The sequence below is a fragment of the Rhinopithecus roxellana genome, chromosome 4, assembly GCF_007565055.1.
Source record: "Rhinopithecus roxellana isolate Shanxi Qingling chromosome 4, ASM756505v1, whole genome shotgun sequence".
Classification (NCBI taxonomy): Eukaryota; Metazoa; Chordata; class Mammalia; order Primates; family Cercopithecidae; genus Rhinopithecus; species Rhinopithecus roxellana.
Genome location: NC_044552.1, coordinates 5,337,615 through 5,357,781, shown reverse-complemented (window position 1 = coordinate 5,357,781; position 20,167 = coordinate 5,337,615). Strand labels below are relative to the sequence as shown.

Below are 20,167 nucleotides of genomic sequence, written 5' to 3'. Positions count from 1 at the left end.
GCAGCCACCATCAGGAAGAGGCAAGAGAGGAAGAAGAGATGCTCCTCCTAGCCGAGCCTGAGGTTCTGAATCTCATGGGCTTCCTTCTGCTGCACAGCCAGCCTCTCACAAAGAGCTGGGTTCTGTAGAGAAGAATCTTCAGGCAGCGAGTCTTCTGGAGCTTCTGAAACTGAAGAAACTAAGGCCATGTGCAGCATGACATTTATTGCTTATGTATTATACAGTGTGTTTGAAAAGAGCAAAGTGAAACTGCCTCTATAAACTTTATAAAATTAATTAGAGAAGAAGGGAGGGGGAGAAACAAAAATAAACTAAGCTTGCAGCATGTTCCACATTAATCATTAAGCGAGATTACCCTCTACCTTGCTTCCTCAAAGCTTTCTGGTGCCTATGGTCTTAGAATCATGTAGACCTTAGACTGTAGTTCTCCTGAACAGCTCGTTAGATAACAACTTGAACATTATGAAATGTTACGTTTTCCCTTTGAGATAGTCCTTCAGGTCCTGCAAACTGATGTAACAGCTGACTCAATTGACCTGAAGGGCCCACAAGGAGCTAACTCACCATGGATGCAGCTTCCGCATCCCCGTGATTTCCTCCTTCTTGCCCCAACCAACCAACAACCTCAGTTTTCAAACCCTTCACCTTCCACAGTCCCCTTAAAAGCCCCAGCTCAAAACTCCTCAGGAAGACAGATTTGGGGTTCTCCTCCCATCTCCTCACACAATACTCTGCAATCATTAAACTTTTTCTCTGCTGAAAACCCTGCTCACTCAGTGTAATGGGTCTGTTACTGGGCAGTGGGCATACAAACCTGTTAGTCCTATAACAAAGAGCTCTAGAAAGAACCCTACTGCTCAGCTTCACTGCTTCTAGTTGTGTAATCTTTGACAGATTCCTCGCCGCTCTATGCCTCTAGTCTCTAACCTGAAACATGGGGCAAATAATCCTTCCTACCTCACAGAATTGTTATGTTATTAAATACGTTAATATATATAAAGTACTTGGAATAATTCCCAGAGCATAGGATGCACACAACAAAGATTCGTTCTTTTATTATAATATGGAGCCAGTTCCCATTAAAAGCTGTAACCTGGGCTAGGGGGCTACACTTTTACTCTCAACAGAAAGATCTGTGTTGAGAAGGGTAGCTCTTTGCCACTGCAGATTTCTATAAGAAGGAAGAGATAATTCTAAGCTGCTCTTCATGCTGTCCTTTATTAGTGTGGGTTGGCAGCCTCAAGCATGAGGTCAGGCTACAGAACGCTAGCGATCCAAATTAATGCAAAAACTTGCCTAGTGTGCAACTGAGGGAGATGGAGCAAGTCAGTTTAAACAGAGCCACAAACAACAGTAAGCTTTAAATGTCTCAGCTACAGTCTCAGATTCACATCGTCTTACAGGCAGAAGGACATGGAGTAAGTAGTTGGGGGTCACATCAACCTTTTTAGTCATTCTGCCAAGCATGAAAATTAGTTCCGTAAGCAAAATACCTGAATTAGCTTTTGAACTTTTCTTTGTTGAATGAATTTCAACAAAGTGAACACACCCATGGACTTCCTACCCAGATAAATATATAGGACATTACCAGCATGTCAGAACTTTCTAATAATTGCTGCACTGCAATGTCAGCTTTGTTGTAAATCAGTGGCTTTAAATATGTATGTTCAGACTTTTTAGTCTGTTCTGATGGTCTACTAGCCACCAAGATCACACTGTTTTAAATTAATGTAGCTTTATGATACTTCCTAATATCTGGTATTTTATTTCTTTTCTTTTCTTTTCTTTTTTTTTTTTTTTAGACCGAGTCTCACTCTGTCGCCCAGGTTGGATTGCAGTGCTATGATCTCAGCACACTGCAACCTCAGCTCCTGGGTTCAAGCTATTCTCCTGACTCAGCTTTCTGAGTAGCTGGGATTACAGGTATCTGCCACCTCACCTGGCTAATTTTTGTATTTTTAGTAGAGATGTGGTTTCACCATGTTGGCCAGGCTGGTCTCGAACTCCTGGCCTCTGATGATCCACCTGCCTCGGCCTCCCAAAATGCTGAGATTACAGCGTGAGCCACCGCACCTGGCCAGTACTTTATTTCAACTTTGTTTTTCTTTAAGATTGTCTTGGACACTTTCTGTCCTTAGCATTTCCATATACATTTTGTAATCAGATTGTAAATTTCTACACATGAAAAAAAAACCTGCTGAAATTTTTATTGGGATTACATTGACTACACAGATCAATTTAGGGGAGAAAATGACACCTTCATCCAACACTGAATCTTCCAATCTATGAACATGGTATAACCCTCCATTTATTTAGGTCTTCTTTAATTTCTCTTAGTAAAGCTTCATAGAGCGATAGGGGTCTTGAAAAACAATTTCTAGATTAAAGGGCATCATCTTAAAATTTTGTTTTCTAATTATTTGTTCTAATCTAAGAATACAATTGATTTTTTTCTTTTGCATCCTTACCTTGTAGCCAATGGCTTTGGTAAATCCACTTATTAAATATCATAGTTTATCAGTAGATTCTTTTTGAGATTCTACATACATAAGCATATTTTCTGTATATGGTAATAGTTTTTAGAGACTTTTTCCCAATTCTCATAACTCTAATGTTTTTTCATTCTTTATTGCAGTACACCCTCCAGTAAAATGTCATATAGAAATAATGATAGCGGAAATCCTCATCTGTTCCCAAAATCAAGTGGAACTATCTCAGTACACTACTGTTAAGTAGGATGCTTGCCATGGGTGTTTTGTGTATACTCTTTGTTAGTTTAAAGAAGTTCTTTTAATTCCAAATTTACTGAGAGTTTTCATCATGAATAAGTGTTGAATTTTATCAAATAATTTTAATGCATCTGGGGAGATGATGATATGACTTTTTGCCTTCATCTGTTGTTAATGTGGAGAGTTTCACTAATTGATTTTGGAATGTTAAGCCAACCTTGTGCACTTTGAATAAAGACAATTTGGCCATTATGCACTATCTTCTTATACAGTAAGGGTTCAGTTTACTACTATTTTTTTGTTACAATCTTTGTGCCTATGTATGACAGGGATTATATTGTAATTTTTTTCTTGTAGTATCCTTGTCAAGATTATGCTAGCCTCATGAAATGAGATAGAAAATGTTTTCTCCATCTCTATATTTCAGAAGAATTGGTGTTATTTCTTTCTTAAAAGGATGACTTCATGTTGAAGTTATCTGGACCTGGATTTATCTTTGAAGTGAGGTTTTTCATTTTAAATACACTTTCTTTAGGAGAAATAAGATTGCTTATGTTTTTCTATTTCTCCCTGTGTCCATTTTGTAAGCTGTATTTTTCAAAGACTTTTTCTACTTCTAAATTTCTCTACAACTTATTTCAAACATCTGTTGAAACTGTAGTGACTTCCCATTTTTCAATCTTCATATTGAAAATTTGTGTCTTTTATTTTTTTGTTCTTGATCAGGCTTGTTAGAGTTTGTCAACTTTATCAACCTTTTTAAAAAAAAATTTATCAATCTTTTAAAAAACAACTTTGTATTTTGTTGATTTTGTCTATTTTTGTTTTTTATTTCATTGAGTTCTGCTCTTAACTTTATTATTACATTCCTTCAATTTTCTTTAAATTTTTTCTTCTAGTTTCTTGAAATAGATGCTTAATTAATCTCAACTTTTCTTCTTTTCTTCTTTTTCTATATATGCATTTAAAACAAAAAATTCCCATCTTGGCATTATTTTAGTCACATAACACGAGTTGTTTTGTTTGGTTGGTTGGTTGGTTTTTGAGGCGGAGTCTCGCTCTGTCGCCCAGGCTGGAGTACAGTGGCACGATCTCCTGGCTCACTGCAACCTCCACCTGCTGGGTTCAAGTGATTCTCCTGCCTCAGCCTCCCGAGTAGCTGGGATTACAGGTGCCAGACACCACGCCCCGCTAATTTTTGTATTTTTAGTAGAAATGGCGTTTCACAGGCCGAGCGCGGTGGCTCAAGCCTGTAATCCCAGCACTTTGGGAGGCCGAGATGGGTGGATCACGAGGTCAGGAGATCCAGACCATCCTGGCTAACATGGTGAAACCCCGTCTCTACTAAAAACCACAAAAAACTAGCCGGGCGAGGTGGCGGGCGCCTGTAGTCCCAGCTACTCGGGAGGCTGAGGCAGGAGAATGGCGTGAACCCGGGAGGCAGAGCTTGCAGTGAGCTGAGATCCGGCCACTGCACTCCAGCCTGGGCGACAGGGCGAGACTCCGTCTCAAAAAAAAAGAAAGAAAGAAAGAAAGGAAGAAAGGACGGAAGGAAGGAAGGAAGGAAGGAAGGAAGGAAGGAAGGAAGGAAGGAAGGAAGGAAGGAAGGAAGGAAGGAAGGAAGGAAGGAAGGAAGGAAGGAAGGAAGGAAGGAAGTCAGGAAGGAAGGAAGGAAGGAAGGAAGGAAGGAAGGAAGGAAGGAAGGAAGGAAGGAAGGAAGGAAGGAAGGAAGGAAGGAAGGAAGGAAGGAAGGAAGGAAAGAAATGGCGTTTCACCATGTTGGCCAGGCTGGTCTCAAACTCCTGAGCTCAGGTGATCCACCCACCTTGGCCTTGCAAAGTGCTAGGATTACAGGCGTGAGCCACTGCACCCAGCCCACAAGTTCTTATACATAGTATTTTCATTTTGCTTTGGCTTGAAATATTTTCTAATTTCCAGTATGATTTCTTTTATCACCCTTCAGTTACATAGAAGTTTACTGTTAAGTTTTCAAACATTTGGTGTTTCTCTAGGTAGGATTTTGATGCTGGTTTCTAGCTTACTTCTACAGTGCTTAGAGAATATACTCTGGTTTCTAGCCTTAACAAATCTGTTGGGACTCACTTTATGGCTCGGAATTAATTCAGTTTTAGTAAAATATTCCTTGGGCACTTAAAATGGCTTTATATTCAGCACTTTGGGGGTACAATTTTTAATACATGTCGATTAGATCAAGCTTGTTAAAAGTATTTAAATATTCTGTATATCCAATTGTTTTATTGATTACTGGGAGAAAACTAATAAAATCTTCTAGCATATTTGCATATTTGTCTAATTTTCCTTTTGATTCTGTAAACTTTTTATTTATATATCTTGAAGTTATATGTCATATGAAGTTTATTATATATTAATATATTTTATTTGTATATTTTTATTTATTATTTATTTACATATGTTATATGAAGTTTTATTTTAAAGTTATATGTTATATGTACAACTTCAGCATCATTATATCTTCCTGTTGAATTGACCCTGTTTTATTAACTAAATTTGTCTGCTTCAATAACAAAAATTTCATGTTTATCTCTAGTAGAATTTCTTGCCTTAAAGTCTCCTTTTTCTACTAATAGTGGAGCTTTTTCAGCTTTCATTTGGTAAGTGGTCATATGGTGTAACTCTTACTTTCAATCTTTTGGTTTTCTTACATTTAGATTGTGTCTATGTAAGTAGCATATAGTTGTAGTATTTTAAAATACAGTCTGACTGCCTTTGTTTTGATTGGAATATATGTTCTATTTACATTTAAAATAATTACTGATAAATGTAGGTTTGTATCTACATGCAATTATGTTTTGTTTTTCACACGGGTCCTTTGTGTCCCTATTCTCTGTTTTCCAACCTTCTTTAGTATTTACTGAGTGTATTTTATCATTCCTTTTCTGTCTATTAGCTTTTTATTTATATCTTTTAGTACTGTTATCTTAATGGTTGCCCTAGAGATTACCATATGTGAACTCAATTTGTTAGAGTCAATGTCAACTTTGTATATTTACCACTTCCTGGATTTAGAATACTCACTTCATTTACTTTCCTCCAGCCTTTTGTGCTATTGCTTTCATGTTTTTTACTTCCATGTATATTTTAAACACAAGACATTTTTATTTCTGCTTTCATCAGATAAGGTTGATATAGATTTACCCACACAATTATCCAGTACTCTTCGGTCCTTACCTGCTTTACAGTGTTTTCTTCCAGAATTACTTTCCTTCACTCTGAAGATCTCTTTTCAGTATTTTATTTGCATGGTTCTGCCAACAGTGAATTATCTGAGTGTTTGTTTATCTGAATACTTTTTTTATTATGGCTTTACCTTGAAGGATGTTGTCTTGGGGTATACAGTTCTAGGTGGGCAGTCATTTACTTTATTTATCTATGTGTAACACTTTAATAATGATATTTTTTCTGGCTTCTATTTCTTTCTTTCTTTTTTTTTTTGAGACAGAGTCTCACTCTGTCACCCAGGTTGGAGTACAGTGGTGCAATTTTGGTGGCTCACTGCAACCTCCACCTCCCAGGCTCAAGTGATTCTCCTGTCTTAGCCTCCTGAGTAGCTGGGACTACAGGGGCCCACCACCGCACCCAGCTAATTTTTGTATTTTTAGTAGAGATGGAGTTTTGCCATGTTGGCTGTGCTGATCTCCAACTCCAGGCCTCGAGTGACCCACCCACCTCGGCCACCTAAAGTGCTGAGATTACAGGTGTGTCTGGCTTTTATTTCTATTGTCTATGTTATTTTTGTTCTCATAAATGTAATGTGTCTTTCTCTGGCTGCTTTAAGATTTTCTCTTTGTCTTTGATTTCTGCAGTTTTACCATGCTATTCTAGTATTTTTGTTTGTTTGGTATTTATCCTGTTTTGAAAAACCATTCTGAAAAATTCTCAATCAGAATGCCTTTGAATATTTTTCTGATTATGCACATATTAAGCTACATGAATTTTTTTCACAGCTCACTGATACTTTTATCATTTGTTTGAGTCTACTTTTTCTGTGCTTCATTTAGGATATTTTCTCTTACAATACATCTTCAAGTTCACTAATTTTTTCTTCTACTATGTCTAATCTGCCGTCAATCCCATTTATTATTTAATCTCAGACAGTAAAGTTTTTCTCCAGAAATTTCATTTGGGTCTTTTAAAATATTTTCCATATCTCTACTTCACTATCTGAACATATAGAATAAAGTTCTGACAACTGGTTTGTTCTTGTCTGCTAGTTCTAACTGACGTCTGTACTGGTTCTGGATTGCCTTCAATTTACTGATTATTCTCTTCACTATGGGTCATGGTTCTTTGAATGCTTGATATCTTTATTTGGATGCCAGACATTGTGGATTTTTACCTTGTTGAGCTCTAAATATTTTTGTTTAAATATTCTTGTATAACTATTCTTGAACTTTGTTCTGGGATGTATTGGAAATGATTTGATTCTTTCAGATATAGCTTTTATGATTTGTTATGCAGGTCCATAACTGCTTTATCTGAGGCTAATTATTCTCCACTACTAAGGCACAACGTTGCTAAGTATTCTACCCAAATGCCTCACGAATTGAGTTTTCCAGTCTGGTTGTTGGGAATAGTCACTATTCTCAGCTTTGTGTATGTGTCAGGCACTATTCTCTCATTCTTTCAGGTTTTTTTTTCTTGCCCCATTCTTGGGTAGCTTCCTCACATGCATGTGTTGGTCTGTACTCTGTTGTGCACTCATGCAGGACCTTTGCAGATGTCCAGGGTTTTCTCTCTGAATGCCATCCCATGACCTCCGACCATGGTGATCTCCTACATCCTCAGCCCCATTTCCTCTGCTCTACCTGGGTTTCCCCTCCCTGCACTGCAGTCTGGAAGTTTTCTCAGGCCAGTAAGCTGGAGTACTCCTAGGACTCCCCTTCATGCTCTGTCTGAATTATTGCCTTTTGTTCCCTGCTGAGAAGTCTTGAAAATCATTATTTCATGTATTCTGTATGTTTTTCTATTGTTGTTTCAGAAAGGAGGATAAATTCAGGCCCTTTTATCTCATCTTGGGCAGAAGCAGAAGTTGGTGCATTGCATTTTAAAAATTTAGTTGACCGGGGAACTCTTCTTCATGGTGCATGTTTTGGGAAATTTTAGGTTAAAGTTAATCTGACAGGCACTAGACACTCAATATTTTTTTAACTAAGAAATGGAATTTACCTATTAAAATGCAAATCCCTTTGAGAGGTAAACCCCTTAAATCATTAACATCCATTAGCACTGATTAGTTTATCTGAAGATTGGCTTTCCGTTTATTTCTTGTCTAGCAGAGAAGAAAAAAATGGAAAAAATAAAATTACAGAGTCAGAAAATTAGGTTGTTAGGAGCGGATAAAGATAAGGGCCAAAGCTTAATAGTACCAAAGAATCTTTTATTTTAATTGATTTTTTTTTTTTTTTTTTGAGCATCTTCTTTTTACAGGTGAGGTGAGGTGAATCTTGCAGAGGGTAAGTGTCTCACCTGAGGTCATGCAGCTTGGAGTGGAAGAGCTGGGATTACAGCCTGGTTCTAAGCTAGGCAACACATTTAAATGTGTTATATAGGAAATGATCAATAAATACTAATTTTTCTTTCCTTCTCAATCTAGTGCTGGAGCAGAGGTACTGAATGAGGAAGTGGAGTCTTGGGATACCTTTGGAGGGATCCACAGTTAATGGACTGGCTGCTATAATTGGTCTGAGACACTGGTGCAAGCATGGTAGGTATGAGGGACTAAAAGGAAGGAAACAGCCCACTGGAGGACAATAATCCGAGTATAGAGATCATATGGGAGCAAGTGACACATATGGTAAACTTAAAAGTCACTGCGCCTGTAATCCCAGTACTTTGGGAGGCCGAGGTGGGTAGATCACGAGGTCAGGAGAACGAGACCATCCTGGCTAGCACAGTGAAACCTGGTCTCTACTAAAAATGCAAAAAATTACCAGGGCATGGTGGCATGCACTTGTAGTCCCAACTACTTGGGAGGCTGAAACAGGAGAATTGCTTGAACCTGGGAGGTGGAGGGTGCAGTGAGCCGAGATCACGCCACTGCACTCCAGCCTGGGTGACAGAGTGAGACCCTGTCTCAAAAACAAACAAAAAAAAGTCACTGCCAACAACTGAAAACACCTCCAGGTATTTCCTTTCTTCCTTCCTTCCTTTCTTCCTTCCTTCCTTCCTTCCTTCCTTCCTTCCTTCCTTCCTCCCTCCCTCCCTCCCTTCCTCCCTCCCTTCCCACTTCCATAGTGGGAACTCAGAGCCACATGTAATTTCCTCCTTTTTTTTTTTTTTTTTTTTTTTTTTTTTAAAATAATGAACTGCCATGTTTCCTACTTCCAAATTCTAGAGTGCAATTTGTACCTGCTACACTCTGATGAGAAGGGTGTAAGCTTTATTTGTAGAACTGGAGTTAGTTTGGGCATTGCTATGATGACGATAGGCATTTTTAAGAGGCAGAGAATCAGGCAGGAAAATAGCATGAAGTAAATGCAGGAAGCAGTTACAAAATAAATAGAACGCTTGGGCTCTTAACTTCAAGAAGCTTAATCTCAGCAGAGACATCAGGAAAACACACATCAAAGGACTTAGTAAAATGCCCCAAGTCAAATCACTGCTGTGTACAATATGTACACTTACAGGAATGATAGCTATTACTATCATCATTTGTTGAGTATCTACTTTGTGCAAGCATGTAGGCACTTTATATTTTTATTTTTATTTTATTTTATTTTTTTATTTTTCAGAGACAGGATCTTGCTCTGCTGCACAGGCTAGAGTGCAGAGGTATGATCATATCTCACTGCAGCCTTGACCCAGCAGACTCAAGCGATTCTCCTGCCTCGGCCTCCTGAGGAGCTAGGGCTATAGGCACACACCACCATGCCTGGCTAATTTATTTGTACTTTTTGTAGAGATGAGGTCTCCTTATGTTGCCCAGGCTGGTCTCAAACTCCCGGGCTCGTGTGATCCTCCCACCTTGGCCTCCCAAAGCGCTGGAATTACAGGCGCAAGCCACCGCACCTGGCCCACTTAGGAACTTTCTATATGCTGTAGCATTTAATCTTCACTTTTAATGAGGAAATTAGGACCAGAGAGGTGAAGGAACTTGCCCACAATCACACAGCTAGCAAATGACAGAACTAGGTCTCAAGTTCAGGTTTGTCTGTTTCCATCACCTTTGCTCATATCATCACCCTTCTAAAGACAAAGACAGTAGTGGATTCTTAGATTCCAAGAGATAAACTTGGAATCAGCACAGCTGGGAGGACCCACCAAGAATTGGCAAAGTAAAAGGGCATATTTTATCATTTAAGAAGGAAAATGCTGTCACGTGTCAGCAGAGTCAAGTGGGAAAAAAGTGCATAAAACTAAAACAATTAAGAATGATAAAGAAAAACTGAGTAAGCAGGTAAGGATGAGGGTGTGTTGACCCCTGTTTCAACTTCCCTGGTTTCTTCCCTACAAAATCATTTAGGGAATAGAGAGACAATAACAGGAGGGCAGAGGCACTTAATCAGAGATTTTACAAACCACTAAATCAAAAGAGACTGTGAAATTCCCGCCCGGGGAAGCTAACAGTGAGATTAAGTGGATTAGTCTACTGTACAGGAATCTGGGGAATGCAGGCAGCATGTGCTTTTGTTGTGGATTGCTCAGCAGCAACAAGATGGTTTTACATCTCCCAGAAACATATGGGCATGTGCCCTTCTGCAAACCAACAAGCAAGAGCAGCGCCTGGCGAGCTGCTTCCCCTGCACCGCATGTCTCGTTTCAGGAGGTGGCAGATACTGACATTTTATGGAGAGTTTGCGCAGGGAAAGTGTGGGAAATGAAAAGGCAACCAGCTAATCACACCCATAATTTCTAAGCTCAGAGCTGGGTTCACTACAGTTGTGGGGAATAAAAAAGGACTGGAATTAGTTCTGGTATTAATCCTTGCAAAGAAAGGGAGAAGAGGCCAGGTGTTGTGGCTCACACCTGTAATTCCAGCACTTTGGGAGGCCTAGGCAGGCAGATCGCTTGAGGCCAGGAGTTCAAGACCAGCCTGGTCAACATGGTGAAACCCCTTCTCTACAAAAACAAACAAACAAAAAAATTACAAAAATTCACCGGGCATGGTAATGCACGCCTGTAGTCCCAGCTACCCGGGAGGGTGAGGCAGGAGAATCACTTGAGCCCAGGAGGCGGAAGTTACAGTGAGCCAAGATCACGCCTCTGCACTCTGCTTGGGTGACAAAGCGAGACTCATGTCAAAAGCAAAAAAAAAAGTTGGCGGGGGCAGGGAGGCGGTGGGGGGAGAAGAAGGAGGCCTCTGACAGTGTGTCTCCCAAACTTTGGAGGCAACCGCTACCTGAAGATGGCCGAGAAGACTCCTTAGCTCCTTTCCTTTTGGTGTTAACAGCAGCAGTGGCAGCACATAGAATTAAACTCACAAAACACAGATTGCTAGTTTCCAGAAATCCACATCCAAACTCCCAAAAGCCAGACATTGGTTAGATATATGTACAAACTCTGACCTGCCTGAGTTAACGGTTGACATCAGCAGTCTATAATAAATAATTAATATAGCCCTAGGAGACATAAAGCCAGTGACATGGTATCTCTCCCTCAGCTCTAAATGGAATGCCAGATAACCTACTTTGAACAGTAATGTGTTCACAGTATGTGGGAATTAACTGCTCAATATAATAAGTACTATTGAATTTCCCATCTCCATGCACATGGAGGGCAACTGCCACCAAAAACACAGTAATAAAGGTAACTGAGTGATGAAAAAAAAAGAACCCCATTTTTTTATTACAACCTTAAAATGTTATAGGTTAAAGTAATCTTAAAGGGTTTCAAAAACAGCAATTAAATCTTTCCATTTCAGTTTTCCAAGACTGCAGCTGAGAAAACGAGGGCCTAAGAGCCATACGGTGCTAGCCTTGCTAATAACGCTCTGTGAAAAATCTCATTAATTCAGTCTGGCTCTTCAGATCAGCCGCTAAATCCTTGTATTGTCACTCATCCTCTGGCCTTTTCAGGATTTCCATAGCCTAACTAGAAGTATCTCCATGGAAACCAAGCAGTCCTGCTTTGCACATCCCGGAACTTTTTGTTCCTGACAAAGCTTGACAAATCACATGCAGCATGGAGAGTTTAACATAGCGAACTAAATCCTGACCCGCACTTAGAAATGATAAACCCAAGCATACCAGCTTTATTATAAATGATTTCCTTACAAGATACTTAACCAAGCCAGTGAAATGCTGAACCAGACAAGTTTCAAGAACAAGATGCTGGGGGGAGAAGAGGGGGAAAAGACAAATAAATAATAAATAGGTAAATAGGAACCCCAGGTGTGTTCAGCTGTAGGTTCTATGAGCTCGTTTTCTGTCTAATTGACTTAAATTGAAAGCAACTGAAGGCGAAAAAGAGGGAGAAGGATGCTATTTCTGAGAAGACCTTCCTTTTTCCCTCTGGAGAAAGTGAAATCCTAAATCCATTCCCTCATTTTCCCTAACTCCTGAAGAGAATGGGAATCTACAGGTCTCTATCCCTGGTGAGCCTGCAGGCTGAGTTTTCACAAGGGCAGCAAGAAGCATCCCTTCTCCTCTTCCTGTCCACCTTCTGAAGAGGAGGAGATGGAGCCAGGTTGCAGGTCCTCACCACAGCGGGTGTTGTTCCCAGAGGAAGGAAGGCCCCACCTGGGGCAAGGTTGCCAGGGCCAACATGACCCCACAGAGACCAGGAACAAACGTTCTTGCCTTTGGACTTCACTTCTTCACAGAGTCGGAGTTACAGGCCAACCTGAAGACGCTATCATGACTCTCACACACTTATTCCTCAGCCTCAGCCAGGCTCAAGAGCAAGGCAACTGAAGGAGGAAGGGCCCTTCATGGCCTCCTCTGTCTCATGGCTGCTTTACCTGCCACTGATGAGGCTTCCCCAGGGTGAGATGGAGACGAGGGCACTGAACGACTTTGAGTTAGGGGGACTCAAGAGGGTGAGGGCACCATCATCACCCCTTCAGTCTCCTGTCTCCCTCTTGGCATCTCTGCAACACAGAAGGCTGGCAATGGTGACACATTATATTGTCAATTGTTCAAACTTTAGAATTTCCTGATGCCTCAACATCCCTGCAAACCGGCTGTGAGCACATTGCCCAGGTGACCAGGTGCACCAGTGTGCTAAGGCTGGTCCAGACCACAGGTTCCCCACTTTGTACTCCCGACTGGGACCTAGTGACATCAACACCATCAGTGCAATCCCCTCACACCTTTTGCTTGTGGACTCCCTTCTGACATCCAATAAAGGCTCTAGTCCATGAGTCCTCTCTCTCTCCTCATCTCTCTCTCTCTCTCTCTCTCTCTGTCTCAACTCTGCACGACCTTGGTTGAGTCAGCTCCCTTAGCACTCTGATGTGGCCCCACGTGGCAGGGTGCTTTTCATGACCTTTGCCAGCCTCCATCCTTCAACTTCATATGCTCTCCAACTATAATTCCCATGGCTGTGTGGGGTAATCTTTAAAGACCCCACATGGGGGATTGCTCCCCCATTTATAAGAAGCCAAGTGACAAGAGAAGGCCCAGAGCAGTACAGAGAGGCCTGAGAAATGCCATGAGTCCTCCTTAGATTCTGCCTCCTTAGTCTGAGCCTTGACTCCAGTGGGAATCGCACTAGGGGTATCTTCAAAGGTCTGAGACAGAAGTCTTCCTTCTTGGGTTCTTGGTGTGGAGGCTGGTGATGTTTTGGAGACGCCATAGGATTTGTAGCATTGGCGATGCCTTGCCTAGACAAACCACAGAGGACTAGACTCACCTCTGCATGGGCAGCAATGTCTGAACTCTCATCACCCAAGAACTTGCCTACACAGTGCTACTGGGTATTTGCAACAACAGCCAGTTCTGGACACATTGTACACAGTCTACAAATACTTGCTGATTAACTAAATTGGGGCCTGTAAGATCCCGCAGCTCCCTCAGATTCTTCAAAGCAAGAGTAAATGAAGCTTAGTCTCATTTCAACCTTCAGTGAACACTACTGTGCTCTTTGAAAGTTGAAAATCCATATAATAATAATGATAATAATAATAATAATGACAGTTAGCTGTTATCAAGTTCTTACCCTGTAATACCAGGCATTCTTCTGAGTGTTTATTATATACATATATTAGCTCCTTTAATCCTCCTAATGATCATCTGGAGAAGATACTATTATTATGCCTATATTATTACCTTCATTTTATCAGTGAAAATACTGAGACACAAAGAGCTTAACTAACTTGCTTAAATTCACGGAGCTGGGCTTTGAACCAAGGCAAACTCTAGCATTTATGCATTTAACCACTACCCTTTGCTGTCTTCGCTGTGATACTACCAGTGCTAAGTACCTCAAACCAGAATATTCAGTAAATAATAATAGTTACTGTTGGGGCTCAGAAAACAATACCCCGGAATGAAGACCTCAGAAGTGGCTTCAGAAGCATCCTCAGGGCCAGGTGCGGTGGCTCATGCCTGTAATCCCAGCACTTTGGGAGGCCGAGGCAGGCGGATCACCTGAGCTCAGGAATTTGAGACCAGCCTGGCCAACATGCAGAAATCCCGTCTCTACTAAAAATACAAAAATTAGCCGGGCATAGTGGCACACGCCTATAATCCCAGCTACTTGGGAGGCTGAGGCAGGAGAATTGCTTGAGCCTAGGAGACAGAGGTTGCAGTGAGCTGAGACTGCACCACTGCACCCCAGCCTGGCCGACAGAGTGAGACTCTCTCAAAAAAATAAAAAAGAAGCATCCTCAGAAGCAAACGTTTTTTATTTGACCTTCTCCTGTCCTCCTGTCTCTCAGTCCTATTCTCCCCCAAGACTAGTCATAGAAATTGGAATTCCCTCTTTCCCAAGTGGAGTCATACAAACCAGAACCCCTTTTCCCCAAAGCTAGGCATGAAACCTGAAAGTATTACTCTAATTTCCCCTCCACCTTTCTGTGTAAAAACTGGACATTCAAAAATGATCTGATCTACCTTGTTTGACTGTCAGTCATAAGACCTCCACTCCCATTCCAGAGAGAGTCCTGTCCCATTCCTAGAAGGAGGGAATGATGCACAGAGAAGCCAAGAAGAATCTAGAAAGGCAGGTCTTGCTGGGTGTCACCACTCAGTCTATTAGATCATACCCTTTTTGTCCAGTTGCATTTCTACAGGGTTATCCATCCTTTGTGAAACCTAAACATAAAAATGGACAATTAGCCGGGCATGGTGGCTCACGCCTGTAATCCCAGCACTTTGGGAGGCCAAGGCGGGCAGATCACAAGGTCAGGAGATTGAGACCATCCTGGCTAACACGATGAAACTCTATCTCTATTAAAAATACAAAACATTAGCTGGGCGTGGTGGCACGTGCCTGTAGTCCCAGTTACTTGGGAGGCTGAGGCAGGAGAATCGCTTGAACCTGGGAGGCAGAGGTTGCAGCGAGCCGAGATCACGCCCCTGCACTCCAGACTGAGTGACAGAGCGAGACTCCATCTCACAAAAACATAAAGGACAATTTTCCCCTCTATCTTTGAGTCTTCATTCTGAAAGCTCCTGTGTGTACCTGTTAAATATGTTTGTATGCCTTTTCTCCAGTTAATCTGTCTTTTGCAAGTTGATTTTTCAGTGAAACTTTGGAGGGCCCTTTGGCTCCACCTTAGCAACTGTGAAATGCTTGCTCTGTATGAGGCACTACTCTGGCTTTATACACATCACCTCATTCACTATTATTAGCTTTTCAGATGAGGAAACTGAGGCACAGAGAAGTTAAGTAACTCACCCAAAGTCATATAACCAATAAATGACAGAACCAGATTCTAACCCAAGCATCATGGCTCCAGAAGCTCCCATCAGCCAGTACCCTGGTTTCCCTGATCATTCGAGGAAAGATGTGGAGTAATATTCCATGGAACACCTGTGCTAGGCGGGGACATTCTCTTTCTGAACGACCCCATCCAGCCCATCAAAAGAGCCGGGTATTATTTTTTTCCTTACAAGACTTCCTTTCAAACTGCTTTTTTAGAGGTGCTCAAAACAACTTGAGGCCCAGAGCGAGCCGGTGGGAAGGGCTGCCCTTTCCCCTGGACCTGGGAGGTCACACCTGAGTGGGCATAGCCTTTTGACCCCTCTCAGGGAGCCCAGAATAAAGTGCCTGTCACGCTCACACACAGGACTGTCAGTGAGTTCAGCTGAGTCCCGCTCTGCGTGCAGACTCTGGAAGATCAGACGGCGCTTATTGGGTAGAGGGACAGTGCCAATGCTCGGAAACCTAAAATTAGACCTACCAGCTGTGTTTTGGGTTTGCAGGCACATGCACATCTGATCCATTCTTGAGCACACTGGGTATTGAAATATATATGAAACCTGCTTTCTGAAGTACAGAGAAAGCATAAAATTCTTGCGCCTTTTATTTTATTTATTGTTTCTCTTCTGAGGCCCTAACTTCTTCTTTACAGCCCAGGGAATGACATTTCTCCCCTGTCCGATTTCCCCTCTGGGCTGTTTCCTCTGAAGAAAACATCAACCCTCACCCTTAGGAAACCCGGGCGGTCACACTCTGGGGCCTGAACACTGGCATGTCATTTCTCCTGTCAGCCTGGGCTCTCTGTTTCCTGGGTCACGGGCTCTTCTGGAATCTTAGCAAATGGGGCCCAAGGCTGAGCCCAAGGTGGTCCAAGAGCTGGTTTGTGGCTTAGGAGTGGATAGGCTGGTACATGGCATGGAGCCTTGGAGGAGAGGACCTGGATTTACAAACCAGGTGAGGACGAGCTGGGCACGACAGAGAGGGTAGGACAGGTGGCCTAAGACAGGAGGCAGAGAGCAAGCATAGCGCCCCGGACAAAAGGGTTAGCCACAGAGAGCCAGCAAGGTGGAGCTAAGATTAGCAGGCAGTGCTCAGAAATACTCCTGGAGGTGTTTGCTCCAAGGGAGTGAGAACTTTCTATAGCAGCCCTGGCCGATAGGATTTTCTGTGACAGTGGAAGTGTGCTGCAGCTGCACTAACGGATGAGGTAGCCACCAGCCACATGGGATAATTAAGCATTTGAAATGTGACTTATGTAACTGAGGTACTGAATTTTTAATTTAATGTAATACTTTAGAATTTAAAGGTAAATGGCCACATATGGCTAGTGGCTACCATATTGGATGACGCAGTAGGAAGAGGAAGAAACTCTGCCAGTGGGCACAACAAAATGCCACAGATTGGAATCAATGCCTGGGACAATGTCAGCTCTTCCACTCTAGCCACCTGCCTTTATGCAGGAGCACACCTCAGCCATTCAACCTATGGCTGGCTCTCCAGTCCCTTTCCTGCCGCCTTCCTGGGAAGATGCACCCACTTCTCTTCTGCAGCCCTTTTCAGAATGAAGTAGTCTTTGCTGTCAGGAGTGCCTTCCTGGCCCAAATTCAGTTTTACCTGTTAGATACGCCCATTTCCTTAGTGCAGTCTTTTATGTTCTGAGCAATTCTTCTTGACCCTGTGTTGATGGCATACACATTCTTCTCTGCCTATGTCACTTCTCAGACTCCCAATTCCAACTCTGTTTCTGGACTGTGTTTCCACTTATCTGGGCCACTGCAGTCTCCAAGCTCACTTCCCGGTGCCTACAATTATTGTTCGCACAACAGCCTGAGTGATCTTTCAAATACATGAATGGGAACCTCTCTCTCCTAGGCATGAAATCATTCAGGAGCTTCCTTCCCCAGGCATTAGCCTACCTCTTCATCGCATCCTGCACTGCCCTTCCTGAGGCCTCCATCAGTCCATTCCTACTTTGTCACCCCAGCTCTTCACATTCTATCAACTCCCTGCGGGCAGGGTCCTTGTCTGATGTATTCGTGGCTGGGGGCGTACTGCCTAGTGTATAGAAGGTGCTCAGGAATTATTTGTTGAGTGAATGAATGAATAATGGATTAGTACTCCAAGGCCATAATAGCAGTATACCATTACTAATGTATTTTTAATAGCCAACTGTAGTATATCCCTTAAAGGACTCACTATGTCTGAAAGATGTTTTTACATTGATCCTGAAATAAAATGAAGAATGTGTTTCTTAAGTGCTGAACCATACACCAGAATAAAGACTATCTACCTCAAGCATGCGACTCCTCCCAGCCCCCACAGTATCTTGGGCTTGTCTCAAAATGTACCATATTGGGCCAAGTGTGCTGGCTCATTCCTGTAATTTCAGCACTTCAGGAGGCCAAGGTGAGAGGATTGCTTCAGGCCAGGAGTTCAAGACCAGCCTGAACAACCTAGCAAGACTCCATCTCTACCAAAAAACAAAATAATACTAACCCAGTGGGGTAGTGTGCACTGGTGGGGATGGAGATGGGGTCTGAAGTGAGAGGACAGCTTGAGGCCAGGAGCAGCTACAGTGAGCTATGATTGCACCACTGCACTCCAGCCTGGACCACAGAGCAAGACTCTGTGTCTAAATAAATAAAAATAAAATGAAAAAATGTAAAAAGTGTACCATATATCCCTTCCCAGCAACTACACATTATCATGTACCATTTTGGAACTAAAGTCTTAGCAGAGAAAATAGAGTTTAGAGTTTGAACAGCAAGATCTCAGGTGAACTTATAAAAACTTTTATAATTTTTACCCTTGTACGATTTTTTTTTCAAAACTAAAAACAATAAAGATGGCATAATAAATCAATGGGCTATCACTGGTGCTTATCAGTTCTTAAATGAGAATACACTACAGGTACAAGTTGCATTTACCATTCCTCACTCACTCCAAACCCTTTCAAATTTTTTTGTCCCACAGTTTCAATGATACGAAGACTATGAAGTGGTTTCCTTGTTCCGGGTCTTTCTGAACACCTTGTGCCTTTCTGACCTTGTGTCTTGAGGTTGCAGTTGTCCACCAGCTGGTTCCCATCCCTCAGGGTTCACTGTGGTTGCAAAGATAAAATCATCTGTTTGATCAAGGTGGATAAATCTTTGAGAAGAAGCCTTTAATTAATAAAAGTGCATGACAGCACAGGGGATTTTCCGAAGCCACTCACCTTCAGTTCTGCTCGCAATGCCCTGTGCCCGATCACAGTGGAAGGTGATGGAACATTCCACCAAGCTCTGCCAGCCACTGGACCCACTGGGGATCCCTTTACCCAGTGGCCCTCAGGGTCTCACATAAGGCCCTGCCTCACTGCCCTCACCTTCTTTTGACTCCCCCAGAGCCAACATTATGGCTGAGTGTGTGTTCCTCAGTTCACACTTGGAAATCCTAACCCCCAGTACCTCAGAATTTAACTCAGAATGTAACTTTGAAGATAGTTTCTTTAAAGGCATAATTACAGTATAATGAGGCGCTATGGGTGAGCCCTAATCCAATTGAACAGTATCCTTATTATTATTTTTTTTTAAAGGAGATGACGACACAAATACTATCCAGAGGGATGACCAGGTGAAGAATGACCAGGTGAAGACACAAAAAGAAGACTCCCATCTACAAGCCAAGGAGAGAGGCCTCAGAAGAAACCTGTCTGGATGGAGGGAGAGGGAAACAAAGAACAAAAGTGGCTAAGATGGCGTACTTCCGGGTTCTTCATCACCAACTTTTCCCGCGCGCGCAAAAATGTAGCCGGCACCCGGGAAGGTGCAGATCAACTGGGCATGCGCCAGGTGACGTCAATCTGAAGAGACCGAGATTTACCTGGCCACACCTATGGAATGCCCCCCAACAGGCCCGTGTCCCACCTATTGCCCTCCCACTCCCAGAAAAGCCGCTCCCGGCAGGCGCGCCACGCAAACGTCCTTGGCCCCTACTCATAGGCGGGCCCAGGAACCTCGCCCGAGAATGCCGGAGCAACTTCCTCTGCCTCCGCCGCCGGAGACCGGTGAACCTCGCCTCCTCTTTCTATACATTGGCTACGTAATAAAGTTTCCTTTTTTATCTTGCCTACTTGCCTTTTCCTCTGGCGCCGGCTCTGGTGGTCGCATAAAACAAATCAAAACCAACCCTCACAACTCCTTGATCTCACATATTCAGTCTCCAGACAGTGTGGAAATAAGTTTCTGTTGTTTAAGCCCCCAAGCCTGGGATACTTCGTTACGACAACCTGAGCAGATGGACTCAATTTTTTTTATCAGGGACAAACAGACATTTGTGAATATTCAAATTAGAATTCTCAGACATGAGCAAAGTATACTGGAAAAAAATACATCTATTAGGATTTCCCACAGGGCAGATCTGCAGCAGGGGCAGGGAGTGGCCAACTTTAAAGACCCTATAGGCATATCCAAACTGCATTGTGCATTGAGCAGCTTTTCAGGGTAAACCTAGAATGAGATCAAAATAATCCTGCCAGATGACCTGATGGGCCAGTGGAATGTGGGAATCTTTTTGAGTGTTAGATTTGCTTGAGGAAAGGACGCCTGTGAGGA

The 20,167-nt window shown here is 42.4% G+C and overlaps 1 long non-coding RNA gene across 2 annotated transcripts in view; it reads left to right on the top strand.

The window, feature by feature from the left end:
- The window catches only part of LOC115896964, a 74,209-nt gene extending 54,566 nt beyond the window's left edge, over nt 1-19,643 (top strand). For both annotated transcript variants that reach the window (XR_004056917.1, XR_004056916.1), the window contains 2 exons: nt 8,365-8,475; nt 19,150-19,643. This is a non-coding gene — a long non-coding RNA (uncharacterized LOC115896964). The remainder of the gene's footprint in view (nt 1-8,364; nt 8,476-19,149) is intronic.
- Nucleotides 19,644-20,167: the final 524 nt, after the last annotated feature.